The following is a 15,000-nucleotide window of genomic DNA, read 5'->3' on the forward strand; positions in this document are numbered from 1 at the left end:
CGATAATTCGCGAAAGGATGTAGCACTAGTGTCTCTAGGTATTAAAAATAATAACTATAATAATACTTATGTCAATCCTTTAAGAACTCGGTTCTTATTGTCAAGCATTCTATGTTGTAATGAAATAAGTCGGTCACTTAAGCTCACATGCGCAGATCATGATGTTAAAATCATAAAATGAATTCAGGTCGTCTTGAATGAAATTTACGCTTTATATAATGTTTCGCGCTGTTAACGTTGGCCGAGCGGTTTGTTCCTCGCTAATGGAGTCAGAGATGGCTTCATAGTCGGGTTCGAATCTCCTTGCACTAATCATTCTCGAAAGGATGATACACTAGTGTCTGTAAGTATTAAAAATAATAATAATTATATATATCTATATATATACTAGCTGGCAGCCTAGCGTTGCCGGGTCGTATGATTCGCTTAAACATGATATTTTAATTTATGCAAATAACGCATGTATTATTATGGAATTAATCCTCTATTGATTATTATATATTAGGAGAGAATAGTTTTCCCGGTTGACTGATTGGCAAAACAAAAAACAAACAAACAAACAAAAAAAAACTAATAATGATAATGTCGTTCATCAAATTAATTCCATGTTTGTTTATAATATCACGTCAGCTGTTATTCGGGCTTGACGATCAATGTTCAGGAAAAGTCACTGCTGATTAATGTTTAGTTTAAAAATATGCAAACGAGGAAATGACTTGCGACGATTTTAAATGGTACTTCTTTTATCGTAAATTGAACTCATTAAAAAGAAAAAATTAAAATAAAATGATGAGGTACACTCGGGCTTGAACAGGGGATCATTCGATCTGTAATCGAATTCTCTATCATATATCCATGTCTTCATATAATACATCTTTTTTTTTTACTTTAAGAAATGTTTTACTGCGATTTTATTACTTTCCTTTGCCGGTGTAACGTAAAATATTTCCCCTGAAAAAATGTATTTTTTTTTTATCTATAAAAGAGAAAAGCTATGTTTAAGATCAGATTAAGCTTTCCATACTTATTAGATGAATTTCTGTGCAAACTACATCTAATAACGTATAAATTAGCTTTGTGAAAAATTTGCAAAAGATAGGTTCAGCCGTTTCGGAACTTATGAGAAAGGAACTCACACACACACACACACACACAAAGTAACTTATATATATATATATATATATATATATATATATATATATATATATATATATATATATATTCATAGGCAATATAACCTGACGATTTCCTATGGGAATGAAACGCGAATGCCTTTATGTAGCTTAATTGCCATAAATATATTTTCATAAGTACGTATATATATATATATATATATATATATATATATATATATATATATATGTGTACATATATACCCTGACTATTTCCTGCGTGGATGTCCTAATACCTAGCTCTACACACGTAATTAGCACTGTTAAAGTAAATAATGAAAACTAAAATATAATAACATTAGAACATCTTGTGTGGATCCATGAAATCATGTGTTTATATATATATATATAAAGCTGGATGTGTGTGTGTGTGGGTGTGGTCACGAATAGGCTCCTATATGGTTGACTATTTAAAAAAAAACTGATCACATATAATGATAGAAAATTATCGAGACACGGGAATGGGTATGTTTGATCTGGCAGAACAGTGGTTCATTAAAATTGTGGGGTCTGCGTTCGCGCCTGGTCCACAAAGTATCGAAATAAAGAATTTAAAAATTAAAAAAAAAAAACGTTTACAAGCGTTTTTGATATAGATGTACATAAGAATACTTTGATAAGTATGTTTTAACTTAAATAGGATTGGTATAATAAAATGGTGGGGTCTGCAGTCGCGCCTGGTCTCCATAGAATGGAAATAGGCACAAACTTTAATAAAGACTTTTCATATCTATCTGCGTAAGTATACTTTGATAATTATGTTTCTTTTTGAAGAAATATGGTATAATAAAATTATGGGGTGTTCGTTCGCGCCTGACCTCCATAGAATGGAAATATGTCACAAAGTTTAACAAGGTTCTTTTATATAGATCCACAAAATATTGTGATAAGTGTTTCAGTGTGAACAGGTCTGGTATAATAAATTATGGGGTTTATCTATTTTATTTTTACTTGCATCATATTTTGCTTTGGTTTTGATACCCCCAAATTCGAAACTATCTCTTTACAACCCTTCTTTTTCATAACCTATCATACTTTCATATATCAGAGTCCATTTTCTGTAGGCTGTTTTTGAACCCAGTCAACGACGGGTACTTTTGCTTATATATATATATATATATATATATATATATATATATATATATATATATATATATATATATATATATATATATATAAAATATATAAAAGAGAAAATTCTTAATCCGGCAGGAGGATGTGATGCGTCTAGTGTGTTATCTATAAGTTAGTGTTAAGTTAATGCTTGCATGCCTTCTCGCTTCCAGCTAACACCGCTGGATAACGTCGTGGTGAAAAGGGAGCAGCTATGCGTAAGTCTTCTCTGTCAGTACATAGGCTCTCCATCATCAAGACTCCTACAGTGCCTCCACGTTGGACACAGAAGTTAACTGAGTGCCTTGCGGCCCCAGGCTAAACTTGTAGGAGATCTCGGAGTAGTAGAAGGTAATGCGTTATGGCCCACCGATGTGTGGACATGCCCTGACACACTACCAATCCCTACCTCATTTTCTTGTGGGTGCCCTTGGTTGGGCGAGACTAGGAAAACGAATCCCAAAATCAAGCACCACTGCCTTGTGGGCTTTATCACAGCAAAAGGCTAAGAGATTGGAACTCTGACTTGAAATCCTACTGCGTTTCAGTTTTCTTTAAAAGACTATGGGACCTCATCCAGAAAGAAAAGGCGTAGTAGCGGACACGATAGGGCGAATGTTTACCTCGCTGAGATTACTTTCGGCCAGAAGCTACATGTCCAGTCGTGGCGGGTTCGCTCCACTGGACATAAGCATTGGAGGTTCAGAGGGTGTCTATCTGATACGCAACAGATACTGCACCTAAACTGCGCAAGCAAGTTTGGAGTTGGCGTTGTTTAATACCAGTTGCAATTGAAAGTTCATGACGACTGGAAACAATGCAGAAATAAACGGAGAGCGCATAGAGCGCCTAGAATTCTAAAATGTTCACCCATCTGATACTAGCCATGCTCAGCGTTGCTTAACTTTGGTTATCTGACGAGAACCGGTGTGTCAACGCAATTATGATTATTTATATACGCACATGTATACACACACACATATGTATACATTGCGTATGTGTGTTCATTTAATGGATGATTACTTTAGCAGTGAATGAAAACTTACCTGTTGCGCGCTACATAGAGATGCGCGTTATTGTCTGTAGCAAAGAGATAAGGAAGGGGAAAATCTATCCAACGGATTATGTTAAATTCTTGGCGCGTACGTACACCATTATTCCTTTAATAATACCTATTACACATACACACACAGACACACACACACACACACAGACACACACACACGCACATATAAAATATATATATATATATATATATATATATATATATATATATATATATATATATATATATATACTTATTTTTTTTGCTCATATTGGACCAATGCCACTAATTTCTTACGGTTAAGCTCTAAAGCAACCAAACGGATAAAAAGGTTGGATTTTCAATGCAAATAAAAAGTACAAATTCACAGTTTCTAAAAGAACAATTTTACTATTGAGCATTATCGTGTAAACTAACTACCAACCTTGTTAGTAATAACTACGAATATATATATATATATATATATATATATATATATATATATATATATATATATATATATATATATCCAAAGTTACACACGGGTTCCGGTTAGATCACTGAAAATAAAGGATTTAATTCCACTTTTAAAAAAACAAGATTCGTGTAACTCCTCATATGAAGCAAACAATATTATATATATATATATATATATATATATATATATATATATATATATATATATATATATATATATAGCATTGTTCGTTTCATTTTATTTAAACTTTATGTATTAACATACGATCATTTATCTCTCTCTCTCTGTATTTATATATATACATATATACATATATGTATATGCATACATATGTATATACATTAATATGTATAAACATATATGTATACACTAGTGAAGAGAAGCTATTCCTAACTAGTATTAAAGTAAAAATGCTTATTTGTATAAATGATTGAATTTTTTTTTTTACAAAGTATCACAAACAAAAGAAACAAATGAATGAATAAAGGCACACGCACATATGCACATACGTATATATATATATATATACATATATATATATATATACATATATATATATATATATATATATATATATATATATATATATATATATATATATTATAAAAATACACTCATGGGAAGTGAGCAACGAAGAACGTTCGTGTTCTATGCTTGAAGGAAATAATAGTAACAAAAATTGATAGATTTACATTCTAAGATCAATTTTATAGTTAAGCATTATCCAATCCACCTGCAATTTAAAATTATATGTTATGCACCCATCCGATATATATATATATATATATATATATATATATATATATATATATATATATATATATATATATATATATAAATTTATTTATATTACTTGACGCGCAACAGGTGACCGTCAGTTGTTGCCGCCTTTCACTAAGATCTTTGAAAATATATTCTGCTAAAATATTAATGAAATCGACATTACACAATTTAAAATTCATATTATTTGTAATTCTTCGGACTACTATTTTCATCTTGAGTGTCATTTTCACAACGTTTTCGTCGATGTAACCTCCGAGCTTCTTTAGATGTATATTGTCGAACTCGAGATTGTTTCTGTCGAACTCGGGAATTTGGACAGAAATTTAACACAGACCCCTCAATTTATTTCACGGGGTAGAGTGCTCTCGTTCCCTCAGCCATGACTTGATAAATTGTATTTTTCGGTCGTCGACACGGAGCATTGAACTTTCAATAGAATATTAAATTCATAATTGATTTTTCCAAGTACTCTTATCACTGCGCCATGGGTCCTCGCGGACAGTTCTTTTTTGCGAGTCTAAAACAGAAACTTCGTCAAAATTACACTCAAGATGAGAACAGTAGTCCTAAAAATCTAAATAATACAAAGAACTAATCCTCATGCAAAAAATTTAGAAACGTAATACAATGAAAATGTTCCACAAATATACATTAATACATGCAAACAAGTAACAACGTATACTTTATATAATTGAGCTCATGTATATGTGTCTTCATACCAATGTCGCCAGTGTCAATCACTTACGGTAAAACAATAGATTTAAAACTGAATCAATTAAACGGATAAGCTATGCGAACATCAGTCAAAATACAGTCGTCTGTAAAGTCTATAAATGAATAATTTTACGCTTTATTCTTGCACATAAATACATAGAAACCGGTTGATAATTTTTTTTTTATATAAACGTTCAATGAATCGGTTGATGTCATACAAGTGTGTAGCAAGTCAGCATCCCGCTGTCTTTTTTCCTTTTATCGACTTCAGCTTATACACACTATTCGCGTCGCTACATCATGCGTTGCGCAACAGGTGGGTTTCCACTCGCTGTCAAATAACTATGAATCCGCGTCACGTTCTTAGGATTAGTATCAATAATAATATTAGATATACATCAATAATAAAAATAATGCACATATTTAAAAATTTTGTTTGTAACATAATATTAATTAAAACGCACTGCAATTTTTTAATTATTTATTTTTCTCATGTTACAATCGAACTTAATCAATCATGATCAAAAGCAAGAATTAGCCAACTTGGAATTATATATATATATATATATATATATATATATATATATATATATATATATATATATATATATATATATATATATATATAATGAAATTTAGCCTGATAATTTCCTGCGGAAATCAAGCAGGAACTTTATGTGTATATGAATGAAGTAGTAATATATGTATATACAAACGCAAGCGATTATATTACCTCAAAATATTACCTAATCATGAAACAGTAATACATATTATATACGTATAATACATTATATATATATATATATATATATATATATATATATATATATATATATATTTAAAAGAGTGTAGCCATCAACAATTGTTTTTTTTAAAGGTTTTCATCATATTTTTAAAAATATGATGAAAACCTTTAAAAAAACCCACAATTGTTGATGGCTACACTCTTTTAAATATACATTTTTTTCTCTCGTTGGAACTACACAACCGTCACTTTAAATATATATATATATATATATATATATATATATATATATATATATATATATATATATATAAATTGACAGTTCAAAATTGTACGATGTGAGTGTGTGTATGTGTGCGTATGTTTGTATGTGCATATATGTATACATGTGTATGTGTCCGGCATAATCACGTTGATACACCGGTTATCGTTGATCACTCAAGTTAAGCAACACTGAGTCTGGCTCGTATCAGATGGGTAACCATTTGGGATTCTAGGCGCTGTATGTGCTCTCCGCTTATCTCTGCATTGTTTTGAGCCATCCTGAACTTCACTTGAAACTGGTATTTAACAATGTCGATTAATGAAAGGTGTGGTTTGAGATTGCGCAAATCTTGCCACGAAAATTCCACGCACATGCACCCTTCCAGTGGGTATCCATAGTCTGTCAAGACCGAAGGAAGCCACCATATATATGTATTATATACAGATTTGTACATTTAACACAGGTTAACTTTTACTTAAAAATTTCAAAAAAAAGGAAAAAAAAAAAAAAAATCAGGATTCAACCGTAAACTCACACTTAAACCTATTATTGCATAAAACTAAAATTTCACATAAAATAAAAAATTACTGGTAGCAATGGATAAAAACGGGATGTTTTATTAGAGAAATGAAATTAAAGAAAAAAAAAATACAGATAGAAATCAAAGAGTCAGAGGAAGATATAAACAGAGAAACAAAGTTAACGAAAAAGATAGAAAGAACAAAGGTAATAAAGAGAAAGAAAAATAAGCATAATGGCAAAGAGAGAGGGAGAGAAAGAAAAAGAGGCAATAAAAAAGAATAAGGAATATAAAAGAAAGATACAAGGTTAATGAAATAGAGATAGATAGATAGATAGATAGATAGATAGAGATAGAGGGAGAAGAAAACAGGTAAAACAAGATAAAAATCAAAGGAATGAAAAAATAAAAAAGAAATCGCAAAAAAGTTATTTAAAAAAAAATGTTAGATTGAACGATAAACGATGTGCAAATTCGCTTTTCCTCATCCATCCGGTTGCATCGCATTTACGGTCTAATAATCTACCTGTTCCACAGTCGATACTGACTCTTCCCCAATATTTGATTCGATCTCAATCGATACTATTTCTACTGCCATTTTGTCTTCGAGACTCTGATACAGCTTCTACTTTACCACAAAAGTGATTACTGTCAGAATCCGGCGAGATCAGTCGAAGCCGGACTTTCAGCCGCTTTTGTCTTATACGACATGGAACGTGACGACATTTCTATTTTTTTTTTTCAAAGGGTAATTTCCGTGAAACGAATCCGAAATAATTATACAAAACTATCACATATTAATGATTGCCGAAGTAAAACGGCCCCTTCTTCTTTATCCATTAATTGATTCATAATGTTGCTATTTATTTGCTTCTCAACAAAAGCTAAATGTGACACAAGGTCGTTTTTAATGTGGGAGAAAACCAGCTCCCCCAAAATGTGCACTCTGGAAGTAGGCAAAAATAAAAATTGCCTTAGTATAGAAGGGGTTTCCCTATATTGACTAAGGATAACTTAAGTGTAGTATCAGAACAGATACTACGCTGTGATCTTATAAGTTTATTGCTCGTCAAGTTAAAATACATTGCAGAATAAAGAATACAAGATAAAATAACTAACAACCAACTTAGGCATGAAGACCTTAGAAAATTGGGGGGGGGGTCTTTCTATTTGTCTACCAAGCTTGAAATTACTCTTAGTCAGCACCATTCACCACAATACCGCATTCACACCGTGAAGTTACTGAGACCAAATCGTGATTCATATTATTTGTTACGTTGGAAATAGTTGCACTTCTGGCTAAGAAGAAAGTGTAGGATCTGTTCTGATGCCACATTCGATCTATTCTGTCATCGATCAGTGAAAAAGTCCTGAGGCAGTTTAAAAAAAAAAAAAATCCGCTCTCTTTTTCGGAAGCTGGATTTTCCCCACGTTTAAAACCGATTCCGAGTCTAACTTTGCCCTCGTGGGGAGGCAAATGAACACGAACAATGTAGCAAGTGTTCAGTAAAAGTGCTTAAGTAGGATTAAATTTAATAGTTAATGTCGATTTTATTTTTTAAATGGCGTTTGGTGATTTTTTTTATAAAGAAACACATTATTTTACGGAATTATTCGTCGCGTAACTTATCACCTTTCACAAAGTTCATTGTTTGTCGTTTCGGAGTTTAATATTACTAACGTATATTTTATTTATAATAAATTAATGTTATACGTAATTAACAAACACTAATGATATTAATTAACTATATTTAAAACAATATGTCTGCCTCTATATTTTAGTTAGCTGATAGGTAAGTCAAGCACTGGCCATATATCAGCAGTAGCACTAGATGGTCTTTGTTTATTATATATAATTACTATAACCGCAGATATTATTATTATTATTATTATTATTATTATTATTATTATTATTATTGTGTGCGATACTTATTACTATTTGGTTATAATTATGTTCCTAATAATTCAGGTTTTATTAACAACGTCTTTATTAATATATCAATAACTACTGATACACCTGTATAAAGCCGACTTGATTTTATATAACCTGTCTTACTGTCAGGATCAAGAGTATCCGAGATTTTTTTCTTCTTTAAACAAAAGTATTAGTTTTTTTTAGATTAAACCTATATGATTCTATCTTTCGCAGTATTTCTTTATTTTTTTTTTAAATTTTAAATGTTTAATGAAGGACTACATGTAAATCGTGTTGAAATCGTAGTGGTGATAGTCGTGGTGATCGTGATAATTGCTGTTGTTGTTGTTGTTGTTGTGTTTGCTGCGCACAGTGGTTGGGTGCTTACCTTGGTAATAGAGGGTTCGAAGTCCTGCAATCGGTTTCGTGTCTCGCTGTTAATGAACAGTTGGGTCCGGTGCAGTCGGGCAGGAATTCCAAAACGTCTTTGGGAGGTGTGCTACAGTGACGGACTACTTTATACCTGCAGTTGTGATAAAGCTACGGGGGCGGCAGCTAACGCATATACAGAATGGAAGGAGCACACCGTTCACCAGGATAAAAAAAAAAGACAAAAAAATTAGAAAAAGAAAAACGGTGGCGGCTAAAGGAGGAGAGAGTTGGTGATGAAGGTTAGAATGAGGATGATGTTGAAAAAGAGGAGGAAGGGAGTAGCCGGAGTCGAAAAAGACGGGGAAGAGTTTATTTGTATATATATATATATGTGTGTGTGTGTGTGTGTGTGTGTGTGTGTGTGTGTGTGTGTGTGTGTGTGTGAAGAAAGAATAAGACAGAGAAAGAGAGGAAGGGAGAAAAAGCGTGAGGAGAGAGAGGGAGAGAAAAAGCATAAAAGGAAAAAGAGAGAGATAAAGAAATAGAAAGAAATAGGGAGAGCAAAAAAGAGAAAGAAAAAATATATGGAGAGAGAGAGAGAGAGAGAGAGAGAGAGAGAGGAGTTATGGCAGGCGGAGATTGTCATCTGCTCACGCCTCGTTCTGTTTGGCGCGCTTATATTTCGAGTTGCGTGCGTCGAAGCGCTCAATTCAATCGATATTTAATAAAGAGGTAGGGGAGTATGTACCTGTATGATATATATATATATATATATATATATATATATATGATATATATATATATATATATATATATATATATATATATATATATATATATATATATATATATATATATATAAGAGCGAATAAAACCTTTCTGCGCGAATTTCATTTTATTATTTAACTCTTTTTAATAACAATGGTAAAAACATGAGAACAATAACGAACTAGAAGCAACTAAACAAACGAAATAAAGACAGACAAGAATGGAAGGTTATCTTTCGTATGCTGTTGATTTCAATAAAGCTACTTTCACAACAACGAGATCAACATTCTACAGGTGTTTATTTCATCTATTCTAAGAATTAAAAAAAAAATCCAATTCTCATCTGCATTTCAAATATTTCTTCAAGTAATTAAACATTAAAAAAAAAAAATTCGTTATCATTATAATTGAAACGATTTTAAAGCAAAAGGAGAGGATTGACGGAATTTAAGCTCAGGCAAAAATCAACGCACGCGCGCAGTAAAGTTTTAAAGTATTGTTACTGTTTAAACGCGAACTAGAATCAAGGTGTTGTGTCAGTTCAGTGCTTGCCTAGTGGGAAATCCCTCCTTAATTGGGAGGTTTTATCTGGTTTCCATTCTCCTTTAGAGAGCTGGATGCACCCCCCCCCAAAAAAAAACATCGCGTTTTTTCTTTGACTCTCCATTTTTTTTATTAGGATATCATCGCTTATTAACGCCTAAAAGCTACTCGAGATTAAAGGGTTAATAAGTGTCATTAGGACGTTGAGACAACACCTGAGGATCGATAATGGTGGTACTTGGATAGGGTTTGATTATTTAAGAGAGCGACTGAACAAAAATTTATTTACATTTAACTCGAAAACAACCATGTTATAATCAGCTGGGAAGCAGCCCCAAAGAATTGTGTTCCACAGACGGACAATTCTGTGAAAGAAACGTTGTGAGAAGATAAGTGTATATGGACTCTACACTCAACCCGTTGTTTAAACCACATCCTCGACATTCAGTCTGAGAGTGGCTGTAGGGTCGAGGTATAATTGACCTTAATACTAGGATGACTTCCTTCTCAAGTTTTAATTTCTCTTTGAGAAAGGAGGTTAGTTTATTACTAATCGCCTGATGTGCCCGTACTGAAGAATGTCGACGAAGCTGCCCAAGTATGTTTTTTTTTTTGTTGTTGCAGGTGACAGTGCACTTCTCCTACTGCACTGTTTTTCTAAAACTACACTTGACTTCGTTTCTAAATATCTGAAGAGATTATAAACGGGGTGAAAATTTTTTTAAAGAACCTCCAAGCAGGCATGAAAAAAACTTTCAGAGGTAAATAGCGCTGACTGTGCCAGACACGAACATGTATGTCCCAACAGCACGGCACTGATGTACCCGATAACTGTAAAATGTTTATCTAGTATATGCATCAAAGGAAAGTTTTTGTTTTTATCACCTATCAAGGCCCCGAAGCCACTCTAGGATAAGAGTTAAATGTTAGATACGTGGTAAAACAAGATGATCAGTTATGGCGGAAATATAGTAGGTCTATATTATCTAACCCGAATTGCTCAATAGAAATTTATTCACATTAGATTTGAACACGACCCTGTTATAGTCATCCAGAAAGTAGATACACAGTATCGTATTCCATAGACCGACAGTTCTCGGAAAGAAACTCTGCTCATGGAATTTTAATTTCGTTTTAGGCAGAGAGAACGAGGAAAATTGTTAGCCTTTGTTGCAGCTAGGCGAGTATTTGTTGCGAACGTTTTATGAGGAGGGACCATAGATTGGAGCTCAGTCGACCATCTAACATAAAAGTAGCGACAGAGCAGAGACAGGCTCGGAACGAATACGACTATGTTATAGTCAACCGGGAAGCAGACATCCGATATTGCGTTCTACAGACAGAGAGTGAATTGAAATTAGGAAATCATGTCCGAATTATATTCAAAGGAGTCCGTTAAATGAAGACCGTTTGCTTTTGACCAATTTGTTTTACGGCATATCAACCACGGTGAGATTATTTCATTATTTAAACGTATTAAACTTCATGTTTTATAATTTTTGATAGTTTATATTATTTCGATTATTTGGCTAAGTGGACTAGTGTCTAAGTTTTGCTGCTATTTTCTCAACGTTTCGGCCGATGTAATCTCCCAGCTTCTCAAGCTCCATCTTGTGTAACTTGAATTCCATACAGATTTCCACGTTCGATAAGACCAAACTGAAAGAAGGCCAGAGTCTACATCAGCCGAAACGTTGGGAAAATAACATCAAAGTTGATATTGTATCCATATTAGTGAGTGGGTGGATTGCGTGTTCATAACTTTGCCAGCGGTGAACAATAGATTTTTCATGATTCGAACCCGGAACAACCGGTATTGCAGCGTACACCGGTATCCGTTAGATCAATCGATAAAAAAAAGCAATAAAAAAAAACAAACCAAAAACAAAAAAAAAACATGCGTAATAAGATTTATTTCATACAATGTTTCAGTAAAATTCGCGCCTTCTTCAAAGAAAATAACACATCTCCAACTTTCATGTTTATTGATTCTGAAAGTATTTTTTTCTTTCGTGTTTCTTTTATTCATTATCTTTTTCAAGTTGTGATGTCTTTCTTTTTCATCGAGAAGTATTAAAAAAAAATATTCGAAGGAAACACTGTATTAATTAAATGGGATATCTTAATGATATTCCCCCTTTCACGCCTAAGCACACCCCTCTTCCCCCTCTCTCTGTATATATATATATATATATATATATGTATGTATGTATACATATATATATATATACATACCTATATAAATAGACACATATATATACGAATATATATATGTATATATATATATATATATATATATATATATATATAGAGAGAGAGAGAGATAAACATATAAATAGATACCCCCCCACACACACATATATATATATATATATATATATATATATATATATAGCATGTGTGAATATGTAGTCAAATAATGTTCGTATAGATAAAACTTTAGATCAAATACTTTAATGTGAAAAAACCTAGAACACACTTAATTTTTATTTTCTGAATACGAACTTACCTGGAGTAGTATATATATGTATATATATTTGATATATAAAATATTATATATTTATGTATGTATACATATTTATTTTATATATATGTATATATATATATATATATATATATATATATATATATATATGATATATAAATAAATTGTATATATATATGTATGTATGTATATATATATATATATATATATATAATTATTTATTTTTTTTTTTTTTTATTATAATAATTAAATACCTACAGACACTAGTGTTTCATCCTTTCGGGATTCTTCAGTGCAGGGTGTCACAATTACTACCAGTCGAACGATTCGAACCCCGCGATACGAGACATCTCTGGCTCGATTAGCGGAGACCGTATCCATTCGGCTACCATTAATCGTGTGAAATAGCGTTGAATTTTAAACATTTTAAATTTAAATGTTCATTACGTCAGACAGACAGTGATCAAGTCGTTATACGACGATCTACGCATAAGAGCTAAATTGACCAACTTTTATTCAACAGAAAGTGCTCAACTATAAGGAACGTATTTCTTAAAGGGGCTGTCATAATTATTATTTTTTTTTTTTTTTTTTTTTACTATAATAATTAAATACCTACAGACACTAGTGTTTCATCCTTTCGGGATTCTTCAGTGCATATATATATATATAAGGGGCCTAAAATGATTGGATTTTTATGGGTTGTTCTTTTATAGTCTTTAGCCGTTTTAAATGGTTTTGAAGGGTTCAAAAATGGGTCAAAATTGAACAAAAACGCTCTTATACATTTTGTACATTCATCTTAGTTTATTTTTTTAATTTTTAATCGATTAATATGCGTTTCGCGAGGGTACAGTGGTAACGTCGACAGTTTTTTGCATGCTACATCTTCCGTTTCGCTACTAATTGATGGTACCGAAAAACTTTCTTTTTACTTTTGAAATCACGACACTATAATTATATATACGAAATCTGGACAAATTAAAATATCCTATTTCATCGTATTTTACGCTCGGGCAAAGTCGGGCGTCCCTTCCACTGCTATAAGTAGTTAATAAAACATGTTAAAAAACACTCTGAAAAAGAGTAAAAAAAATTAATTTTAAAAAGGAAGCACAAAATAAGTGGATATATATATATATATATATATATATATATATATATATATATATATATATATATATATATATATATATATATACATATATACTCATGAGGATGAATCGCGGAAAATTCTGTGTAACTAAATCGGCATATATATTTTCACAACTGACTACCTAGCTGTATACACGGATATACTGTTGAAGTAAATACTGACACATCGATATATAGAATATAATATCTCCTTATAGAATTTTATCTTTATTTTGTCACAGGGAATAATAATAGTAAAAATAGTGCGCACACGCGCATATGTTGTGTGTGTGTGTGTGTGTGTGTGTATGTGTGTATTATTTTTACTATTATTATTTCAAGATGAAATTCTATAAGGAGATATAATATTCTATAAAACGATGTCTAAATACCGAATAAAAAAAAAACTTTGCTTGCTCAGAGCATGCTTCTACAGTTAGTGTAGACAGTGAATTAAATTTTCATGGTGTTTTCATGATCATGTGATTCTGAGACCTGTTGGTCAAAAAGCCTTGTGTGTGTGTGTGTGTGTGTGTGTGTGTGTACGGCTTTTTGATCAACAGGTCTCAGAATCACATGATCATGAAAATACCATGAAAATTTAATTCAGTAATTACACTAACCGTAGAGACACGCTCTAAGCCAGCGAACTTTTTTTATTGGGTATTTAATGTTTCGCTCTATTTGGAGTTTCTTCAGGATACACATGTATAGATGTGTTGTGTCTTTGTATGTGTGTGATTATGTGAATATGTAATTATTTAATAAAGGTCTTAAGGAAAATAGACAAAATTACGTTTTAAAAATCAATGAAATGGTATTTATTTAAACTTTATTGTCACTGTTCTTAAATATATATTTAAAATTTACAACAAACCTCATATATCAAAAATTACGCTTATTCAGTTCTTGTTTAAATCAATTTATGAAAGTAAAAGCTAAACCAAAAAAAGAAGTCTATAGTCTGTT

At 31.8% G+C, this 15,000-nt stretch overlaps 1 protein-coding gene across 4 annotated transcripts in view; it reads right to left on the reverse strand.

Annotated features, from left to right (window-relative positions):
* LOC145291469 (uncharacterized) overlaps positions 1–9,783 on the reverse strand; it is a 149,278-nt gene extending 139,495 nt beyond the window's left edge. For 3 of the 4 annotated variants that reach the window (XM_080137341.1, XM_080137339.1, XM_080137338.1), the window contains exon 1: positions 9,118–9,753. The gene's annotated coding sequence lies outside the window, so the exon portion shown is untranslated. Of the gene's footprint in view, positions 1–9,117 lie in introns of all 4 variants that reach the window. The other variant, XM_080137340.1, reaches the window with a different exon arrangement.
* Between the last annotated feature and the right edge of the window lie 5,217 nt (positions 9,784–15,000).

The sequence above is a fragment of the Euprymna scolopes genome, chromosome 12, assembly GCF_053919585.1.
Source record: "Euprymna scolopes isolate OS-2025 chromosome 12, ASM5391958v1, whole genome shotgun sequence".
Taxonomy (NCBI): domain Eukaryota; kingdom Metazoa; phylum Mollusca; class Cephalopoda; order Sepiida; family Sepiolidae; genus Euprymna; species Euprymna scolopes.